At 46.8% G+C, this 15,119-nt stretch overlaps 1 protein-coding gene across 1 annotated transcript in view; it reads left to right on the top strand.

Annotated features, from left to right (window-relative positions):
• The window catches only part of CXCL12 (C-X-C motif chemokine ligand 12), a 190,654-nt gene that overhangs the window by 38,816 nt on the left and 136,719 nt on the right, over positions 1–15,119 (top strand). The gene's annotated exons all lie outside the window — the stretch shown is intronic.

The following is a 15,119-nucleotide window of genomic DNA, read 5'->3' as shown; positions in this document are numbered from 1 at the left end:
AGAGAGTAACACATTATATTTGTGGTATTTATTGATCAGACTAGTAACATTGCTCTATCCATCTATTTATCTATATACACATGCACATATGGAATATTTTATTTAATATAGTCCTTTTTATTGCATTTTGATGAATGGAGGGTGGAACATATCTTGCACTTAGTGCTATATCTTTGTTTTATAGATGCTACTATTATACAATGTAGTCTACAGTTACTGCTTTCATACTGGCCCTAAATGTGTCATTGGGACATAAAGATGTTTCATGCATTTAGAAGAAATAGAGTTGATAACTGTACAGTTTGATTTTCCCCCCCAAAATTAGATTTACCAGCTGCCTACATCTTGGATTTTGAGGTTCACAGAAATATTATTAGCATCTGGTGCTTTTCTTCTCAGCCTACTCAAAAACATTCCCATTCCAGTTGCCTCTAGGGTTTTGAGTATATTTAACCTGCATCAAAACACTGGTTTCATTGGCTTGTGCCATAATACAAATACAGTTGCTGCTTTGTAGTTGTCTGAGCCTACTGTTATCAGACAGGAAGGGCCGCTTTAGCAATGGGAAAGTTTAATTTGACACTATTGTCCCGTATTACATTTTTAGCACTTCATTTATCATTCATTTAAAATCCTAATCTAAACCCAGAGTCTCTAAGCAACTCACATATGTAAAGATCAAACATAAACCCGTCATCTATCTATCTATCTATCTATCTATCTATCTATCTATCTATCTATCTATCTATCTATCTGATTGTACTTAGTAGTAAACAAACGCACTGAATTATTTAACTGCCAAAAGTTTGCAATTTATTGACGTTAAACTGTTTTCAAATTGCAAAAATCTGAAATAGCATATGGGACAGGTATATCCTGATATTATAATGGGTTAAAGTGACTCTCCAATTAGGTGCTTAAAATTGATATGTAAGTAAGTACCTACTGTATAAAGGATGACTAGTTGCTATTTCTTTTCCCTCCAATCTAGTTGCTTGACTGCATTATGTTAGTTCAGCTGTATTAGGACAACACTGTGATAATGTGAAGTAGTCTGGGACATGCCTCCTGTTTCATCACTAGTTCAGACTGCCTCCGCGGCAGCCTAAACCAATGAATACACAGGGTGTGTGTCACAGACTACTTTAGAATAGGCATTGTTCAAATATCACAGCTCTTTCCTAAAAGAGATGAGCTACAAAGCAGCCAAAGGCAAGAGCTGAGGAAAAATATAAATGGTAGGTAATCGTCCTTTTTAGGTATTATTTTACATTTTGAACTCCTATCTGAAGAGTTGACCTAATAACATATTAAAGGGATATTCCAGCAATTCAAAGTGACCATTCTTTTCTTCTTCAGGCGATCACATGTAATTTTGCAGCATAATAGTATAACTTGTCTTACAAAGCTGCAGAGATATGGCTTTCCCTGTGACCCCCTCCCTGGCTTTGCTTTCCATTGGTATCCAATAGTTACATCCTGTACACTCCGCTGTGTTACCAGTCAGACATGCTTAGTGCCTTCATATTCTGATGACACAGTGTGTACAGTTGTGAATGCGCACTCTGTGGTACTGGCAGTGGGGTATTGTGGGAAATGTAGTTTTTGCGCTCCCTGGTGGCCATTTTAAATAAGAATATTGGAACCTGAAGCCGACTGGAAAGCAGTGATGGCACAGCTCAGCAAAAAAGGTACTGCAGTTTAGCTTGATTATTCCCATGGGCATTAAGAATAATGGCAATAAGTGAAAACGACAGGGAAATTTTGAAAATCTTGCCTAGTCTCCGCAATACCGCTCTTAAAGGTTGAAATTCTGCTTAACACTAAGCTTCTCCCACCTCCTTTAATTTCCATCTACACAATAAGTGATATCTCCAAGCTTCTAGTCGTAATGATTACTTAAAGCAACCCTCCAGTCTGGAGCTCAAAATTAATATGTAAGTCAGTACCTGCAGGGAATGGTCACCTGCTAAATATTCTTGCTCTGATATTGCTCTTTCGTAGCTTTTTAGCTGATCTACATTAAGATGGAGTTGTAATCTGTGACTACCTTACATTCAAGACTGACTAAACTATAAATAAAATTCAACAGGACAGAATTTGTGTGCAAAATACAGAACACTTTAATCCTCCATAGTGCAACGTTTTGACAACAAGGTCTTTTCCAAGCACAATTGTCTTTGACCAAGAATTTAGTGTCGAAACGTTGCTCTATGGAGGACTGAAGTATACTTTATTTTGCATCCAAAATGCTGTCCAGTTGAATTCTGGATTTTCTGCACCTGAGGCTTCCAGGTATTGTGGATTGTACATCTTTGCACTCAGCTGTCTGCTACTGACATGCTGCTGATTTTGTCTGGACTGCAGCTGTAGTACAGTTACAGGTCACAGCTCTGTCCTTATAGAGCCAATAAACCTTGCATGAAAGTGTGGGCTTCAGCAGCAATGATCATGAACAATCGCTGTGTGTAAAAGCACACGAGCAAGTTGTTTGTACTCTAACAACTTGCTGCAGCAACTAGTCATGGTTGCCCAATGCAAAACTACCCTTACATATCAGTTTTGAGCACCAGACTGTTTGCATCCTTTAATATACGGTTGATTTACTCATCAGTTTTTCTATCATAGTCTTAGGCCGGCTTCACACGAGTGTGATGGGCTCCACAGCGGAATATTCCGCAGTGAAGCCCGTCACGGCGCCCCCCCAGAGACCCCATACTTACCAGCGGAAGATAGCGTGAAGACGCTTCCCCGCCCACCGCCGTCGCGTCATGTGACACGCCCACCGCGTCACATGACGCAGCCGGTAGGCGGGAAAGCGGTTTTTTACGCTATCTTCCGCTGGTTACAGCGGGAGATAGAGTGAATGGACGGCTTCCATTGACTGCAATGAAAAAAGCCGTCAGCGCGTACACCCGCGGCAAATAGAACATGCTGCGGGTGACGACGGGAGATTTCACGGTGCGAAATTCCGCGGTGGAATTCCGCATCGTGAGCATTGAGCTATTAGGTTCAATAGAACCTAATAGCAGGGGGCAACGCAGCGGATTTTTGCCGCGAATTTACGCAGCGTAAAGCCGTTCGTGGGAAGGAGGCCTTAGGGCCTATTCATACTGGTGTATTTTCTATCCGTTTGCCATCCGTGTATTCCACACATAGCACGTGGCTATTAATTTTACACCAATGGTTTGTGTACAAAAAATTGCTACATGACCAATATTGTCTGTTTAAATGGTTGAGAGTATAACGCGCAATGTGCAGGCTTCACGGAGATCTTACCAAACACGGATTGGTATCCTTGTGTTTGTCTGATGCGTGTTGCCTGAATTTCTCAGGAACACCACGGCCAGACCTGTGTGCATAAGCCCTAAATCTCCTGGCTACTAAGGAAGACTTGAGTCATGAAGTGAAAACCTGCAAATGAACTTGGAATAGATTTCCAAACTCTACCGCCTTAGAACATTTTAATTAGTTTCTGGATTTAATGTTTTGTTCATGTATGCATCCCTGAAAACAAAGCTGTCCACTCAGTCCTTAAAATGTATAAGTTTAATTTTACAGACAAGCAAATCACCTTAGCATTTTTCTGCATTCCTCTGCTTTTAACAATTGTAAATTGTTGTAGTTATCTATTGAAGAGGAAACTTTATGTATCTTTATTCATGAAAATGTGGCAGGTCATTTCAAGGCTGTTGAAGGGTCATTGACTATAGTATACACCTATAGGTAGCAGAAGAGACAGTTTCCTGCATTCTGGAGAAATGCCTTTCTGCATTGGCCTAAAGACCCCTACTAACAATCTGCAAAGGGGAATTCAGTACTTTTTGTAAGCCAATCCTTTTGTCTTCCATAACTTTTTGTTTTAGAAGGCAAATGTCCTAACTATAAGGAAGCATTATAGCTTTATGACATACATATTGTAACATCATCTGTAGACTACATCTTCACAGGTCAGTTAGATTGATTGGAATCCCTCCCTTTACAAGCAGAGAGCCTTTTTCCACATTGCACCAATCTGAATTGTATCTATGGATCAGATGTCTATGTAACAAGTGTTCTGTTATCAAAAGTATAAAAGTCGAGGCGAGAATTTGCAATCTGATAATGGGTTTAAGCATGAGTGCATCTTCTTTAAAATAAAAATAAAAATCTGCATGGCAAAAGTGCCATTGATTTCATAAACCAAATTTCCTCCACTTGCGTCCACGTTTAATATGAATTAACCGTACTGCTGATATACTGGATTTTGTTTAGGTTCACATGAAAATACTTGTTTTTTACTTTCAAACACCACCTGCATCTACAGCATGGCAAGGCTTGTGCATTGTAATGTTTGGGCAACCCTAGAAGAAAATTACTTGTAATGAGTAAAGGACATCTGGTTAGTCTCCCTTGACTTCTACGCAACCCCTGTTGTTCCCTTACCTTCCTGCCTCTACATATAAATAAATCCTGTGCAACCTTGTGGAATGAACTATACTCCCCCCATCATTCGCCTCTAGTGAGATATTCAGTACATCAGCTGCTTTTTGTCTCTCTGCTGGCCCTGACCTTGCTACAGGATATGTAAGCTCCTGTATGAGGGCTTGCATTAATTAAGACACCAGAAACCCTAAGAGGTGCATAAATTAGCTGCCCCAGAGCATTATGTGAGGTTAGACTACCAGGAACCAAAGAGTGGTTAGGGCCTCTTAACACCTCAAGTGCCAAATTGTAATGTGCAGTTAGGTTTTCTAGCAACAAAGGGGCTAGACCCTAAACAGCAAAGTATTTGCAATAATGAACCAGATGATTAGCAGCCACATAGAAATGTTTCTAATTCAAGATACTTGCTTTTCTTCCTGATCCCAGTCTTTTTATATTGATCATTGGATCGTAGGTCAAAGTCCAATAATTTAACATTTCATTAGATCAATTGAAATCTGAATCATAAATATTTATCAGAGGGACATGAATTGTAGACTTACCATATTTTTCAGACTATAAGAAACACCCCAGGTTCAGACAACAAAAAGCAGGAAAAAGATTTCACACTAATGAAAATTCCCCTGGTGGTGTGGAGGGTTAAATATGAGTACTTTGATGGTCTAGGGTATCGCCTCCTTTCTTGGTATTCTAGTGTGGGTGAGGGGGTTAATAGCTAAAAGTCCGTGCTTGTTAAACTTACTGTGTAATCATCTTTTGAACATGGAAACAAATTACAATGACGCACGTGGACACATCATTATATTTTGCTATTTAAATGTCTGATTAACGTGCTTGATTATCCTGCTTTAATTTTTTGCTTTAGGCCCCCTGTCCACGGGCGTTGCGGTATTCTGCAGCGGATCTCCGCCGCGTAAGCCACCGCCCGGGAGCAGGAGCCGTCCGACGGATCTCCGCTATCAGCCTATCTGAGAGATAGGCTGACTACAGAGAATCGCGGCAATTTGCAGCATGCTGAGAATCGCGGCAATTTGCAGCATGCTGAGAATCGCGGCAATTTGCAGCATACTGCGAATTGCCGGCCGCGAGCGGAGAATCGCAATGATTCTCCGCTCGTTGGCAGGGGGCAGGGCTTTCCATAGCAACCCTATGGAAAGCTTCAGATGGCGTGATTCACCAGCAATTTGGCGCTGGTGAAATCACGCCCGTGGACAGGGGGCCTTACTGTATGTGGTTTTTTTATATTTCAATTTTTTGAATATGTTTTTTAAATGGTGTTGGCCATGTCCAAAACAGCCTATGTACGCCTGTCCAGGTTGCCCACAGCTCCAAAAATGCATTTCCATTCAACCTACCGGATCTGTTGCAAGCTACAACATCAGTCTGTGAACACAACTGCACAGACTGCTGCAGCCAATCACAAATCTCCGAGGTGGACAACTGAGGTCCCTGATTGACTACAGCAGCCTGTAACATTCTGCAAACAAGCTGACTGCAGCCTGCAAACAGAGTGCTGCTGGGAAAGACAAAGATGCAGCACTGGAGCTGCAGAGACCCAGAAGGGTCGAGTATACCTTTTAATTAATTTTCAGAGTAGCCAGCAGAGTTTATAAAAAGTTTACTTTGAAAAGCCCTTTAAGAATTTTGTACTCACTGTATGATACAGCTACAAACAGCACAGCACTGCTAGACACACAACATTGCTACACACACACACAACACTGCTGCATACACACAAAGCGCAGCCACACAAAAACAACTCTGTTTAACAGTAGATAAAGAAAATGCATTTGCTAGTGTAAAAATCTATTTCCAGCTCTGATTTCCTGGGGGGCCAGATGACCCCTTCCACACATCTGGTCACATGATCATGACATTAGAAAGGTCTGTGAGACCTCTTTTACAATGCTCTACTGCAGTGCTGTGCTTCTCTCTGCTCAGGACCTGCAAGATGCTGATCTTTGTTGTATAAGAGGCAGGCCATTTTTAGCAAGATTTTGTCTTGCTAAAAAGTGTATCTTATACTCTGAAAATATGGTATATACCAGTAATGGCGTACCTTTTAGAGACCTAGTGCCCAAACTGCAACCCAAAATCCACTTATTTACTGCGAAGTGTCAACACGTCAGGGTGCGGGGCTTATCATGCCGTACTATTTTACCCCCATCGTTCTAAAAAGGACAGGGCTGCTTCAAAATAGACAGCATGCAGAATTTGACTGATTTTTGAACGCAGAAATACTGCAGAATGTCTTCAGCGGAAATTTCTGTGGAAAATTCTGCAGCATTTCCGCATCCAAAAAGCAGTCAAAATCTGCACACTATCTATTTTGAAACACACCTGCCCATTTCCGCCACATGTAAACATACCCCAGTGATAATAGTGACCCTCCCAGCGGCCCCAGCGATAAGTGATCAACCCCCCTCCCAGTGGCCCCAGCGATAATACTGACCCACCCACTGGCCCCAGCGATAATAGTGACCTCCCCCCAGCGATAATAGTGACCCCCACAGCGGCCCTGGCAATGATAGGGACATCCCACAGCGGCCCCCAGTGATAATAGTGCTCCCCTAGCAGTAATAGTGACCCCCTTCCCCACAGCGGCCCTCAGTATCACAGTGACACCCCACAGCAGCCCCCAGTATCACCCCACAGCGGCCCCAGTATGACAGTGACCCTCCCCCACAACGGCCCCAGTATCACAGTGACCCCCCCCCCACACACACACACAGCTGCCCCTAGTATCACAGTGACCCTCCCCCCCACAGCGGCCCCCAGTATCAAAGTGACCCCCCACAGCGGCCCCCAGTATCACAGTGACACCCCATAGCGTCCCCCAGTATCACAGTGCCCCCCCACAGCGGCCCCCAGAATCACAGTGACACCCCACAGCGGCCCCCAGTATCACAGTGACACCTCACAGCGGCCCTCAGAATCACAGTTATACCCCACAGTGGCCTCCAGTATCACAGTGACAACCTACAGTGGCCCACGGTAATAATAGTGACACCCCACAGCGGCCCCCAGTAATAATAGTGCCCCCCTAGCAGTAATAGTGACCCCTCCCCCACAGCGGCCCTCAGCATCACAGAGACACCCCACAGCAGCCCCCAGTATCACCCCACAGCGGCCCCAGTATGACAGTGACCCCCCCACAACGGCCCCCAGTATCACAGTGACCCCCCTCACCCCCCCCCCCCACACACACACACAGCGGCCTCTAGTATCACAGTGACCCTCCCCCCCACAGCGGCCCCCAGTATCAAAGTGACCCCCACCCCCTACAGTGGACCCCAGTATCACAGTGACACCCCAATAGCGGCCCCCAGTATCACAGTGACACCCCAATAGCGGCCCCCAGTATCACAGTGCCCCCCCCCACAGCGGCCCCCAGTATCACAGTGACACCCCACAGTGGCCCCCAGTATCACAGTGACACCTCACAGTGGCCCTCAGTATCACAGTTATACCCCAAAGTGGCCTCCAGTATCACAGTGACAACCCACAGTGGCCCACGGTAATAATAGTGACACCCCACAGCGGCCTCCAGTAATAATAGTGACACCCCACAGCGGACCCCAGTAGTAATAGTGACACCCCACAGTGGACCCCTATGTAATAGTGACATCCCACAGCAGCCCCCAGTGTAATAGTGACACCCCACAGCGGCCCCCTTTGTAATAGTGACATTCCACAGCTGCCCCAGTATAATAGTGACATCCCACAGTGGCCCCCCATTTCCACCCCCGAGACCCACATCCTTCCCCCCCTCCTCGTGGAAGCGCCGCCCCTCCTCTGCCCGGCGCACCCTCCAGCAGCACTGATCGCAGGTGCACACTGACATCAGTGTGCTGCTGGACACCTCCTCCCCCTGCTCTCGCAGAACCAAGTAGGAGTTGTCGGGGGAGGGGGAGGAGGATTCCGGCTGCACACTTACGTCACAATGTGCGCCAAGATCAGCGCAGATAGCAGCGCTGCAGAGTGAATTTAAGTCATAAAGAATCACATTGCCATGAAATAAACAGAGAAACCCCATTATTCAAGATTGTTGTACTCAGTGCAGCTTCTGACCTTTGCTTTCTTCCTAAATAGGTATAATCTTTTTTAATCAGATTATTCTTCGACTGTTATCCTTGTTATATATATTTTTTTATATTTGTATGGAAATGAAAGAAAAAATGCACATTATTCATTTTGATACTTTGTGTCAGAAATAAAATAAATTGTTTATTTTTAATTCTTGCCTCATGCTTTTAAAAGTTTGTCTGCCTATTCAATCCTGAAAACTCCATCAGATTTAATACATGTTCTCTCTCTTACAAGTTTCTACTCAACCTATGCCTATTCTTTAACAGCGCTTCACTAACTTATCCATGAATTTGCTATTAGAGCTAATAAGTTATTTGTTTGTAGTCTTTGCTATAGTGACACCCCACAGTGGACCCCTATGTAATAGTGACATCCCACAGCAGCCCCCAGTGTAATAGTGACACCCCACAGCGGCCCCCTTTGTAATAGTGACATTCCACAGCTGCCCCAGTATAATAGTGACATCCCACAGTGGCCCCCCATTTCCACCCCCGAGACCCACATCCTTCCCCCCCTCCTCGTGGAAGCGCCGCCCCTCCTCTGCCCGGCGCACCCTCCAGCAGCACTGATCGCAGGTGCACACTGACATCAGTGTGCTGCTGGACACCTCCTCCCCCTGCTCTCGCAGAACCAAGTAGGAGTTGTCGGGGGAGGGGGAGGAGGATTCCGGCTGCACACTTACGTCACAATGTGCGCCAAGATCAGCGCAGATAGCAGCGCTGCAGAGTGAATTTAAGTCATAAAGAATCACATTGCCATGAAATAAACAGAGAAACCCCATTATTCAAGATTGTTGTACTCAGTGCAGCTTCTGACCTTTGCTTTCTTCCTAAATAGGTATAATCTTTTTTAATCAGATTATTCTTCGACTGTTATCCTTGTTATATATATTTTTTTATATTTGTATGGAAATGAAAGAAAAAATGCACATTATTCATTTTGATACTTTGTGTCAGAAATAAAATAAATTGTTTATTTTTAATTCTTGCCTCATGCTTTTAAAAGTTTGTCTGCCTATTCAATCCTGAAAACTCCATCAGATTTAATACATGTTCTCTCTCTTACAAGTTTCTACTCAACCTATGCCTATTCTTTAACAGCGCTTCACTAACTTATCCATGAATTTGCTATTAGAGCTAATAAGTTATTTGTTTGTAGTCTTTGCTATTAAAAATTGTATTCTGTTAATGCGGCACTTTTTTAAGTTTTCTTAATGGAATTATTAAAAAATGACTACATATATATATATATATATATATATATATATATATATATATATATATATATATATGTATAACAATTTCCCCTAAAACACATCACTGTTGTCCATGGGCTTTGACTGGTTCTGGAACTCAGCCCTATTGACGTGAATGTGGAAATTTGGATAAACTGCAATAACAGAAACAGCACATGGACAAGACGGCAGTGCCTTTGTGCCTTTAGCAAAAAATGTCTTTTTTAATTCTTAATTATTGCCATTAGTATGAATATTCAGAATTTAAGTCAGGTAATAGAGATGAGCGAGCACCAAAATGCTCGGGTGCTCGTTGCTCGAGACGAACTTTCCGCGATGCTCGAGGGTTCGTTTCGAGTAACGAACCCCATTGAAGTCAATGGGCGACTCGAGCATTTTTGTATATCGCCGATGCTCTAAGGTTTTCATTTGTGAAAATCTGCAAAACCCAAGAAAGTGATGGAAACGACACAGAAACAGATAGGGCAGGCGAGGGGCAACATGCTGGGCTGCATTTCAGGTTCCCTGGTCCTACTATTAAGCCACAATAGCGGAAAGAGTGCCCCCCCCCCCCCAACAATTTTTACTTCGGACAAACCCTGATTAGTAAGCCACACCTTAGCTAAGCTCCACACTACCTCCAACTAAGCACAAGCACTGCCTGCGGGACACACAGCTGCCTCTTCTCCTGGGTTACATGCTGCCCAACCCCCCCCCCCCCCCCCGCACGACCCAGTGTCCACAGCGCACATCAAAGTGTCCCTGCACAGCCTTCAGCTTCCCTCATGCCACACGCTGGCCCCATAGCCACACCACCCTCTTGTCTATTTATAAGTGCGTCTGCCATGAGGAGGAACCGGAGGCACACACTGCAGAGGGTTGGCAGGGCCAGGCAGCGACCCTCTTTAAAATTGGCGGGGCCATAGCCCACAATGCTGTACAGAAACAATGAGAAATCCAATCCTGTGCCACCTCCGTCAGGAGCTGCAAACGTGGGCATAGCAATGGGGAATCCATGTGCCATACAGTATTCATTCTGTCAAGGTGTCACATAGCTCAATCGACACTGCAAGGGGAAAGCCACCTGCGCTCTGCCCCCTACCCAAGTCAGTCAGTGTCTTTGTGCCAGACAGGTCAAACATCGCGATGGGAACTAAGTTTGCACCAACAGCATAAGTGCGTCCTAGGAAACCCAAGAAATGAACGAAAAATTGATCTGAGCGGCCAAACATGGCAGACTGGCACCACGCCCACGGCATAGGCCTCGGCCCACAGATTCAGCAATCCTAGGCAGGAAGCGGACTTTCACTGCACCCAGGACATAGGCCTCTGCACAAACCCTCAGCAATCACGGGCCTACAGCGGACTCCAATGCTAGCGTAGCTGTGCACGTCTCATTAGCGCTGTATTGATCCTGTAGTTTGTCCCAATGCAGTGCCCCGGATAGTAGAGCTAACGTCAGATTAAATACAGGTGGGCTTCAGCCCACACTGAATGCCCTAGTCAGACTGTTTTTTTTAAATAAGTATACACAGGCAGGTACAACTCCCTAATGTAAAGTCCGTGTGGACCCACAGCATGGGTGGGTCCCAGGAAGCCACCGGCGGTACATAAATAAATCCCATTGCAGTGCCCAGCACAGCTGAGGTAACGTCGGATTAAATGCAGGTGGGCTTTGGCCCACACTGCATGCCCCAGTCAGACTTGCGTTCTTTATAAGTAGACACATGCAGTTACAACTCCGTGTGGACCGACAGCATGGGTGGGTCCCAGGAAGCCACCGGCGGTACATAAATAAATCCCATTGCAGTGCCCAGCACAGCTGAGGTAACGTCAGATTAAATGCAGGTGGGCTTCGGCCCACACTGCATGCCCCAGCCTGACCGGGGTTTTTAATTAGAGATGAGCGAACGTACTCGTCCGAGCTTGATGCTCGGGCGAATATTAGCGTGTTCGGGATGCTCGTTACTCGTAACGAGTACCACGAGATGTTCGGGTTACTTTCACTTTCATCTCTGAGACGTTAGCGCGCTTTTCTGGCCAATTGAAAGACAGGGAAGGCATTACAACTTCCTCCTGTGATGTTACAGCCCTATACCACCCCCCTGCAGTGAGTGGCTGGGGAGATCAGATGTCATCCGAGTATAAAAGTCGGCCCCTCCCGCGGCTCGCCACAGATGCCTTGTGAGATAGCTGAGGGACAGTGCTGTTGGTGCCGGAGCTGCTATAGGGAGAGCTTTAGGAGTTAGTGTAGGCTTCAAGAACCCCAACGGCCCTTCTTAGGGCCACATCTAACAGTGTGCAGTACTGTGGAGGCTGCTGTTAGCAGTGTTGCACTTTTTTTTTTTTTTCCAAATCGGCCGTGCAGAGCATTGCGCCCTGCAGTAATACTCCAGGGACAGAATTGTGTAGGCAGGGCCAGAAGACATATTTTATTGATTGAATATACGCAGTGGGCCTTTCCTTTTAAAAAAAAGGGCAAAAATTCTATTTGGCCTGCAGGCTTGCGCCAATTTATTTCCTGCCTGGGAAATCACCGCTCTGCTGTAGTTAATAACTCTGCAACACTACAGTTCTGTGACACATTGCAGGGCCACAACACATTTATTATTGATTGAATATAGTCAGTGGGCCTTTCCTTTAAAAAAAAAGGGAAAAAATTCTATTTGGCCTGCCTCTGACAGTCCTCAGCGTTCTGGGTACGTGTGTGCTGGGTGGAGAACGTAAAAAAAATCATACGCAGCCAGCTAAGTTTAACAGCAGGCTTGCGCCAATTTATTTCCTGCCTGGGAAATCACCGCTCTGCTGTAGTTAATAACTCTGCAACACTGCAGTTCTGTGACACATTTGCAGGGCCACAACACATTTATTATTGATTGAATATACGCAGTGGGCCTTTCCTTTAAAAAAAAGGGAAAAAATTCTATTTGGCCTGCAGGCTTGCGCCAATTTATTTCCTGCCTGGGAAATCACCGCTCTGCTGTAGTTAATAACTGCAACACTGCAGTTCTGTGACACATTTGCAGGGCCACAACACATTTATTATTGATTGAATATACGCAGTGGGCCTTTCCTTTAAAAAAAAGGGAAAAAATTCTATTTGGCCTGCAGGCTTGCGCCAATTTATTTCCTGCCTGGGAAATCACCGCTCTGCTGTAGTTAATAACTGCAACACTGCAGTTCTGTGACACATTTGCAGGACCACAACACATTTATTATTGATTGAATATACGCAGTGGGCCTTTCCTTTAAAAAAAAAGGGAAAAAATTCTATTTGGCCTGCCTCTGACAGTCCTCAGCGTTCTGGGTACGTGTGTGCTGGGTGGAGAACGTAAAAAAAATCATACGCAGCCAGCTAAGTTTAACAGCAGGCTTGCGCCAATTTATTTCCTGGCTCAGAAATCAAATCACTGGTAATACAGCATGCTGAGGGGTAGGGGTAGGCCTAGAGGACGTGGACGCAGCCGAGGACGCGGAGGGCCAAGTGAGGGTGTGGGCACAGGCCAAACTCCTGATCCAGGTGTATCCCAGCCGACTGCTGCGCGATTAGGAGAGAGGCACGTTTCTGGCGTCCCCACATTCATCGCACAATTAATGGGTCCATGCGGGAGACCTTTATTAGAAAATGAGCAGTGTGAGCAGGTCCTGTCGTGGATGGCAGAAAGTGCTTGGAGCAACCTATCGTCCACCCACAGTTCTGCGCCGTCCACTGCTGCAAATCCGAATCCTCTGTCTGCTGCTCCTCCTTCCTCCCAGCCTCCTCACTCCACTACAATGACACATGCTCAGGAGCGGGAAGACTCCCAGGAACTGTTCTCGTGCCCCTGCTCAGATTGGGCAGCAGTGGTTCCTCTCCCACCAGAGGAGTTTATCGTCACTGATGCCCAACTATTGGAAAGTTCCCGGGGTCCGGGGGATGAGGCTGGGGACTTCCGGCAACTGTCTCAAGACCTTTCAGTGAGTGAGGAGGACGATGACGATGAGACACAGTTGTCTATCGGTGAGGTAGTAGTAAGGGCAGTAAGTCCGAGGGAGGAGCGCACAGAGGATTCAGAGGAAGAGCAGCAGGACGATGAGGTGACTGACCCCACCTGGTTTGCAACGCCTACTCAGGACAGGTCTTCAGAGGGGGAGGCAAGGGCAGCAGCAGGGCAGGTTGGAAGAGGCAGTGCGGTGGCCAGGGGTAGAGGCAGGGCCAGACCGAATAATCCACCAACTGTTTCCCAAAGCACACCCTCGCGCCATGCCACCCTGCAGAGGCCAAGGTGCTCTAAGGTCTGGCAGTTTTTCACAGAGACGCCTGACGACCGACGAACAGTGGTGTGCAACCTTTGTCGCGCCAAGATCAGCCGGGGAGCCACCACCAACAGCCTCACCACCACCAGCATGCGCAGACATATGATGGCCAAGCACCCAACAAGGTGGGACGAAGGCCGTTCACCGCCTCCGGTTTGCACCGCTGCCTCTCCCCCTGTGCCCCAACCTGCCACTGAGATCCAACCCCCCTCTCAGGACACAGGCACTACCGTCTCCTGGCCTGCACCCACACCCTCACCTCCGCTGTCCTCGGCCCCATCCACCAATGTCTCTCAGCGCACCGTCCAGCCGTCGCTAGCGCAAGTGTTGGAGCGCAAGTACGCCGCCACGCACCCGCACGCTCAAGCGTTAACCGTCCACATAGCCAAATTTATCAGCCTTGAGATGCTGCCGTATAGGGTTGTGGAAACGGAGTCCTTCAAAAGTATGATGGCGGCGGCGGCCCCGCGCTACTCAGTTCCCAGTCGCCACTACTTTTCCCGATGTGCCGTCCCAGCCCTGCATGACCACGTCTCCCGCAACATTGTACGCGCCCTCACCAACGCGGTTACTGCCAAGGTCCACTTAACAACGGACACGTGGACAAGCACAGGCGGGCAGGGCCACTACATCTCCCTGACGGCACATTGGGTGAATTTAGTGGAGGCTGGGACAGAGTCAGAGCCTGGGACCGCTCACGTCCTACCCACCCCCAGAATTGCGGGCCCCAGCTCGGTGGTGGTATCTGCGGCGGTGTATGCTTCCTCCACTAAAGCACCCTCCTCCTCCTCCTCCTCCAACGCAACCTCTGTCTCGCAATTAAGATGTGTCAGCAGCAGCAGCACGTCGCCAGCAGTTGGTGTTGCGCGTCGTGGCAGCACAGCGGTGGGCAAGCGTCAGCAGGCCGTGCTGAAACTACTCAGCTTAGGAGATAAGAGGCACACGGCCCACGAACTGCTGCAGGGTCTGACAGAGCAGACCGACCGTTGGCTTGCGCCGCTGAGCCTCCAACCGGGCATGGTCGTGTGTGACAACGGCTGTAACCTGGTGGCGGCTCTGCAGCTCGGCAGCCTCA

This window comes from Eleutherodactylus coqui, chromosome 4 (assembly GCF_035609145.1).
Source record: "Eleutherodactylus coqui strain aEleCoq1 chromosome 4, aEleCoq1.hap1, whole genome shotgun sequence".
Taxonomy (NCBI): Eukaryota; Metazoa; Chordata; class Amphibia; order Anura; family Eleutherodactylidae; genus Eleutherodactylus; species Eleutherodactylus coqui.
Note: the sequence above shows the minus strand (reverse complement) of the source record. Positions and strands in the feature narration are given on the sequence as shown.